The following is a 7,931-nucleotide window of genomic DNA, read 5'->3' on the forward strand; positions in this document are numbered from 1 at the left end:
ATCGACCCCAGGACTTATTCTTTGTAAGCCTAGTACGTATTCTATCAGTCTCTTTTGCCGAACAGCTAAGTTACGGGGACGTAAACACACCAGAATCGGTTGTCAAGCAATGTTGGGGGGACAAACACAGACACACACATACATATATATACATATATACGACGGGCTTCTTTCAGTTTCCGCCTACCAAATCCACTCACAAGGCTTTGGTCGGCCCAAGGCTATAGTAGAAGACACTTGCTCAAGGTGCCACGCAGTGGGACTGAACCCGGAACCATGTTGTTGGTAAGCAAGCTACTTACCACACAGCCACTCCTGCGCCTATAATTAAATCTAAATTAAAATCTAAAAAAATATAAATACCTACCGGCCGCAGAAACCCGCGATATGCTGAGAAGTCCGAGATATACTGAGAAGTCCGCGATATAAATTTACATATATTAGCCAGAAAAATCTGCGATGTACTGAGTGTGCGATAGGTGAACCGCGATGTACTGAGTGCGTGATAGAAGAACCGCGATGTACTGAGTGCGCGATCGGTGAACTGCGTTGTACTGAGTGCGTGATAGGTGAACCGCGATCTACTGAGTGCGCGAAAGGTGAACCGCGATCTACTGAGTGCGTGAAAGGTGAACCGCGATGTACTGAGTGCGAGATAGGTGAACTGCGATGTACTGAGTGCACGAAAGGTGAACTGCGATGTACTGAGTGCATGATAGGTGAACCGTGATGTACTAACCGTGATATGGCGAGGGATCACTGTATTACTGAACTAAAACATCATCATCGAAATTAAATGTAAAGGCGCAGGCGTGGCTGTGTGTTAAGAAGCCTGCTTCCCAACCACATGGTTCCGGGTTCAGTCCCACTGCGTGGTACCTTGGGCAAGTGTTTTCTACTATAGCCTCGGGCCGACCAAGGCCTTGTGAGTGGATTCGGTAGACGGAAACTGAAAGAAGCCCGTCGTATAATGTGTATATTTGTGTGTGTGTGTGTATGTATGCATTTGTGTGTCTGTGTTTGTTCCCCCCACACCATCGCCTGACAACCGATGTTGGTGTGTTTACGTCTCCGTAACTTAGCGGTACGGCCACAGACACCGACAGAATAAGTACTAGGCTTACAAGGAATAAGTCCTGGGGTTGATTTCTTCGACTAAAATCGGTGCCCCAGCATGGCCGCAGTCAAACGACTGAAACAGCTAAAAGAAGAAAGAATACTTTTTATTTTCTTTACTTGTTTCAGTCATTAGACTGCGGCCATGCTGGGGCACCACCTTGAAGAATGTTTTTTTTTTTAGACGATTGTATCAACCCCAGTACTAGCTTTTTTTTTTAAGCCTGGTACTTATTCTATCGATCCCTTTTGCCGAACCGCTAAGTTACGGGGGACATAAACTCACCAGTACTGTTTGTGAAGCGGTGGTGGTGGTGGTGGGACAAACACAGACACAGTGACACACACACACACACACAACAACAACAACAACAACAACAACAGCAACAACAACAGTCATGGCCACTCCTCAATACTAGCACAGTTGATTGATTAAGCTACACCATCAACAGTCCTTCACAGCCCACCTATCTACAATCCTCATTTCCTCTGATTATCACAACTGAGCCATCACGTTCCCCTGCTACGACCCTTATCACAACTAAACATTAACAAGATCGTCAGCCGCAGTCACTCCTCAATGTCAACACAATCCACGACCTATTAAACAACACAGACCCTGGCTCTTCTCCACAGTCAGACTAATCAAATTCCTCTCAGAATAAGACAAGAGGTCCATTATAACCATTGTCATCCTATACTACTACTACTACTACAATTAGTGAAGAATCACTCCTTTCTTTCCAACCCCATTGTTCTCCTCAGTCACAATGTGGGATCTTTTTTAAAACGGGGGCAACATTTTTCATTAACGTGTGAAAGTTGTCGTATTTCTGTAATTTCAACCAATCACTGACGTCCATTCAGCCGATATACATTAAGTGCCGACTACATAAACAAACGATTCTGAAACAATTAACCCTAACCCTAACCCTAGGGTTAGGGTTAGGGTTAGGGTTAAAGCAAATTTAAAATGAAAAAAGCAAATAAAACGAAGGTATGGAGATTAAATACGCTTTACATCGCTTAATCAGCCAAAGGAGTAAATATAAACAACTGAATACTTGTCAGTGATTGGTTGAAATTATCGAAATAAGACAATTTTTTACATGAAATAAATTCGAATACAAAAATATTTTTCTGTTCTATAACACAAAATAGATAAGTATACGAAGTTTGAAAGTCTTTCCGTACCAAAAACACTACGTAAAACATTAATGAAAAATGTGGCCCCCGTTTTAAAATAGATCCATAATGTGTACTTCACGGGTCCAAGATAAATTTGGCAACTGTAAATAAAGCAAAATTTATGAACACACGAAATCCAGAAACATGCCGCTGTTCTCAATGCGAGGGTCTATGCATATACTCTGACTGCAACTTCACCCTTTTTTTCCTGGGACCAGACGCACAATCGTGCAAGCAATATCAGCGATCACCGAAGCACATGTCTTACACCACCACCACCACCACCAACCACCAATCATCGTAAAGTCGATTGGCCGTAAGTCGGATAGGTCGTAAGTCGACGACGACTTGTATGTAATTTGGGAGAGATTTGGCTGCTTTTTCTAGCGGGTTCATCCAAAAGTTTATGGTGTTAGCCACAGCAATGGTGACAAGTTGCTCAACAGATACGTGACAAGTTCATTCTTAAAATGCTCCAATGTCTAAACACAGAGTCCCTTTCAGTGTTTCGTAATCTTTGTGTTTGGTCAAGTAATAGTTTTCAAGTTTGGGTGATCCTCGTGTTTACTTCACTTCACCAGCCAACAGTCGTTTTAATGGGTCTTTTTATGAATGTATTTGGCGACTGAAGATGTGTTTGCACGTGTGTGTGTGTTGCTTACTATATCACATTATTAAGAATGTTTAAAGTATTAAAATGTATTTAGATGCATGTATATGACACATATAAAATACAAATCCAGAGCCGGGAGAAAAAAATGGGAGAAAAGGAACGAGGAAAGAAGAAGAAGAAAAAAAAGCAAAACATATCAATGAAGAATTTACTGTTATAGTTGTGCATATTGGTGTTGTTTTGCAAACCAAAATATCTGAGAGAAATTCCTACACGACAAAGTATTAACTCATGGATTGCCACTATCAACGACACGTTTTCATTCATGGCAAGCCAGAATACCATCCTTACCTCATCCCCCGCCCACCAGATAGACAGATAGATAAAAAGACATTCAGACAGACAGGCAGATAGATAGATAGATAAATAAAGAGAGAGAGAGAGAGAGAGAGAGAGAGAGAGAGAGAGAGAGAGAGAGAGAGAGAGAGAGAGAGAGAGAGAAATCTTCACCGGCCGCCAAACGATTATTACTGATTGACGACAGTAAAAGCAGAGACGTGAAGTCAAGGTCGCCTAAGATTGTACTTTCTGTAAACTGCAATCAAATCTTTACAAAGACAGGTTCCATTTACTTCTATGTAACAATAATTATTGTCTCTCCAGTTCTCATCAAACAAAGAACCATTGCCAGCAACTCTTTTTCTTTTATTAGTACCAACCATTGCACCATTGCAGAAGGATTACTTTCATTCGCTTATAACATTGGTTCAAAACAGTTAAAAGAAATAGGCAAACGAACTTCTAAATTCTAGTTGTAACTGTTATCTTCAATTAGTATGTATCCCGACTTAAGATTTGTCACAAGACAACCTTTACGGTTACAAGAAAAGTTTCTTTAAGTTTCACGAGGTATTGAAAATAAGTCATATTTTATCAATATTTTAAGGCGTAAAGATCAAAATATTAATTTCATATAACTTGCTTTCAACTCAACACCTCATAAGGCATAAAAAACTTTACAGAGCTTGCAGTGTGAAATTTATCTCATGATCCCGAATACGTAAGACACACTGTTATTTATTTTTTTTTTTCCGAATAGGAATTTTACAGAATTTTGCTCGCAGACAGAGACGTAGCCAGGTTCTAATGTTAACGGGAGCGAACACATTAAAAAGAAAAGGCGCCGTGACGCATACTAAACAAATTTAAACTAATTTCTCAATTGTAGGAACGGCTTCAATTTTGAAAAATATGCTGGTAGGAAGCGGTCGTTTCCCTGGCTCCCCTATTAGCTACGCCATCAAGTTTGAATGAAAGCAAAAGGTTTTCCCAACTCTGGCGTAAAGGTACCTTCGCTGGCTCTTTGCTGTTGTTGGAAATAATGTCACTGTTTCTGTAGTTTGTATCAAAACTGCTTCTATAACCTACATGAATGGATGATACAAAGTTTTAGTGAAAATGTAAAGACAAGTGTAGTGGCTTCATGCAGGCAAGGCGTGGATTCGATCCTCGATAGCTAAATTTCACTTAACAGTTCAACAACACTTTTCTCACGTTTTTCACTTAACAGTTCAACAACACTTTTCTCACGTTAAAACAATAGTTTTTCAGCGAGTGACAACAGTTACATTTGCCAGATGCCTTCGCTAAGCAGAACAATGTATTTGCCACTTGACCCTTCTAACCTCTTCAAGGCCACCAAAATCTAGAATTGAGATAACATGTATCACCAACGAAATCTATTGTTCTCAACAATATGTCTATCTTTCTAACTAGTTTTGGATAGTTATAAAAACAAGAACTCCGTAAGCAAAAATTAATTAGTGAGAACCAAGTCTGGCTGACCCGGCTGAACAAAACGCCGTCTCTGGAGGAAAAGACACAAAGGGACAACTATAGTAACTCACCAACAAAGCAGTTGTTTCGTCCCACCACTCTCACTTTCACTAGCTCACTTTCTTTTCTCTGTAACATTACCATCTCTTTCTATATATACTATGAGATCGTGTGGATCTATTTCAAAACGGGGACACCAGTATTTTCTTAACGAAACACTAACGAGACACTTTGAAACTTGGGACACTGGTAGAATGTGTCATATAAAACATCTTTTACTCTTAGTCTTCTTAACAAAAAAACGTACATCGCAAGTTATTCCATGTTAAAGTTGTCGTATTTCTGTAATTTCAACCAATCACTGACGTCTATTCAGCTGAATAGAGTTACTGCTGGGCGGTCATAAAAATGTTATTCCCTGTGACATATTTCATCCGGTTTAATCGTAATTTATACGCATATATTGTTTATAAAATAAATTACGCTGTGCGTATCTATGTGTGTAACAATTTTAGAGTTCGGATTCTAGAGTTAGGGTTAGGGTTAGGGTTAACAGTCTAGTTAGGGTTAGGGTTAGGGTTAGGGGATTAATACGATATACACCGTTACAGCGCTAACTGTTTTCAACTGAATAGACGTCAGTGATTAGTAGAAATTATCGAAATAAGACAATTTTTTACATGAAATAAATTCGAATACAAAAATTTTTTTCTGTTCTATAACACAAAATAGATAAGTATACGAAGTTTGAAAGTCTTTCGGTACCAAAAACACTACATAAAACATAAATGAAAACTGGTGCCCCCGTTTTGAAATAGATCCGATCGTGTACACGCATACAGGCTGAAATTAACTTTCTTTACCGTGCATGCTTTACGAACTGTGTTATACTATTACACTAGACTACCCGTCGTGGTATGGCATATATTAAAGTAACGGTAAATAAATATTTCTTTACAACTTCGATCACTGTTCTTCTTTCACATCTTACAAGTGGTAATCAACGAATATTATAACCGTTACAATTGGTGACCCTCTATTGCAACGAAGAAGCAACACGAATAAGAGAAAAGACTCTTTCTTCTTTTGTTTTCGCATCATTACTCTGTCTAGATGCCTTCTTATAACAATTCTCTCTCTCTCTCTCTCTCTCTCTCTCTCTCTCTTGTTGTATTCCTCTGTCTTATTCATACCCGTCTAACATATTTTCCTCTCATTTCTTCTCTGCTGAAGATGCTTCATCTTCTCACGGCCTATATCATTTGTTCTTTTTCGTGGAATAAAGGAAAAAAGGAGGAGACTGGCAGACAGAGAAATACGTGACAGCATATATGTCTAAGTAGGTGTATTTCTGTGATATCAAGTTAACAGCAGCTCTTTTGTCAACAGACTTCCCCCTGTGTGTTATTTACTCGAAGAGCAAAGAAAAAATTGTGTAAATTCATGTCCTAGGTGGGGCAGATAGAAAAAACAATAACACAAGATAAGGAGAGGTGATAAAGGGGGGGAAAAATACACGCAAGTGGAGGTATGCAGGTGAGGTGAAAATAAAGAAAGGAAAAGGAGATTGAATGAAATTGGCTGCTACCTGGAAAGGATTGTGTGTCCTGTTCTGTTTCAAGGTATAATCAGGGTAGGGAACAGGAAAAGTTGAAATAGTACAACTATTAATTACCTTGAAAAGGAAATAGTTGTATATCCTGTCAATAATATAGCCAATGGCCATAAGTCTTAAAATATTTCTATCAACTAATAAACGACTCTATGAAACCTGTTGAGTGAGTGAGTGAGTGACAGAGAGAGAGAGAGAGAGAGAGAGAGAGAGAGAGAGAGAGAGAGAGGCTTTATTAGGAAACGGATCTTATTTTTGTTCCTTCTATAACTTGAATGAAACATCTATATATCAATCCAAGCTATATTATACATAGGGTAGAAGCCTGCAGAAAATGAAAACTGAGTAAGAATGTGTCAAGGCAGAAGTTATATATATATATATATATATATATATATATATATATATATATTCTTTTATTCTTTTATTTGTTTCAATTATTTGACTCCGGCTATTTTGGCGCACGGCCTTTAGTCGATCAAATCGACCCCCAGGACTTATTCTTTGTAAGCCTAGTACTTATCCTATCGGTCTCTTTTGCAGGACTTTCGAAAATAGGTGGAGGAAGGGATGGAGGGAGGGAGGGATACTCCATGTTTTCAAATTTCTAGGCAAAATACAGCTAAGAAGTTCGTTTTGCAACAACGCGACCATGGGTTCGATTTCACTACGTGACATCTTGGGCAAGTGTATTTTAGTATAACCCCGGGTCGACTATGCCTTGTGAGAATTGATTGATGGAAACTGTATGGAAACCCGATAAATGGATTGTGACTGTAAATGAAAGGTCAAGCCTTGCCATTGTGTCTCACTGGTTCTACTCGAAGATTAAGGGTGAACTTGATATAAATAGCCGCAACTGAGAGTTTTGAATGGCCAAAGGTCAGTAATACATATGAAAGTCAGTGAAACGGTCTTTCTTTCGCATTTTTCTCTAAAATGTTCTGATCTTCTTTTTTCAAAGTGTCTTAGTTCCTTGATGAACTAATCTTTTGTACGTTATGACAGGTTAGCTTGGGAAGTCAAGTAGTTGTAGTCGATGAAAATGGTAGGAGTACCAATAATTGTCGATGAAAATGGTAGGAGTACCAATAATTGTCGGAGCCCTGGGAACAGTGAGCAAAAGTTTCGAGAAGTACGTCGAACAAATAGGGGCTGCAATAAGGGTGGAGCACTTGGAGAAAACAGCACTGCTTGGAACCGCTCGAATACTCTGGAAGGTGCTCCAAAAATAAGAGGTTGTAGTGAAACTACCTCCCGCCATTAGATACAAACTACTATCGCCATTACATACAATCTTCTCATTTAAATATAAATAAATGCGAGCGTAGTAGAGAACCCATTCCTTGACATCACGTGACTGATCATTATTCGAATCGTCAACTTCTTCGAACCTTTCCCGCCAGAACGCAAACTGACCAATCACGGCCCCTAATAAGGTCACGTGATAGAGTAAAATTCTAAAGGCATTTGGAGCCCTCTTAACGCTATATATAGATCAACTCATACCCAATAATTTGTCTCGGTCCAGTTTCTCTTTGAGAACTGTTCCGTGTACCACACGAC

The sequence above is a fragment of the Octopus bimaculoides genome, chromosome 4, assembly GCF_001194135.2.
Source record: "Octopus bimaculoides isolate UCB-OBI-ISO-001 chromosome 4, ASM119413v2, whole genome shotgun sequence".
In the NCBI taxonomy this organism is placed as follows: Eukaryota; Metazoa; Mollusca; class Cephalopoda; order Octopoda; family Octopodidae; genus Octopus; species Octopus bimaculoides.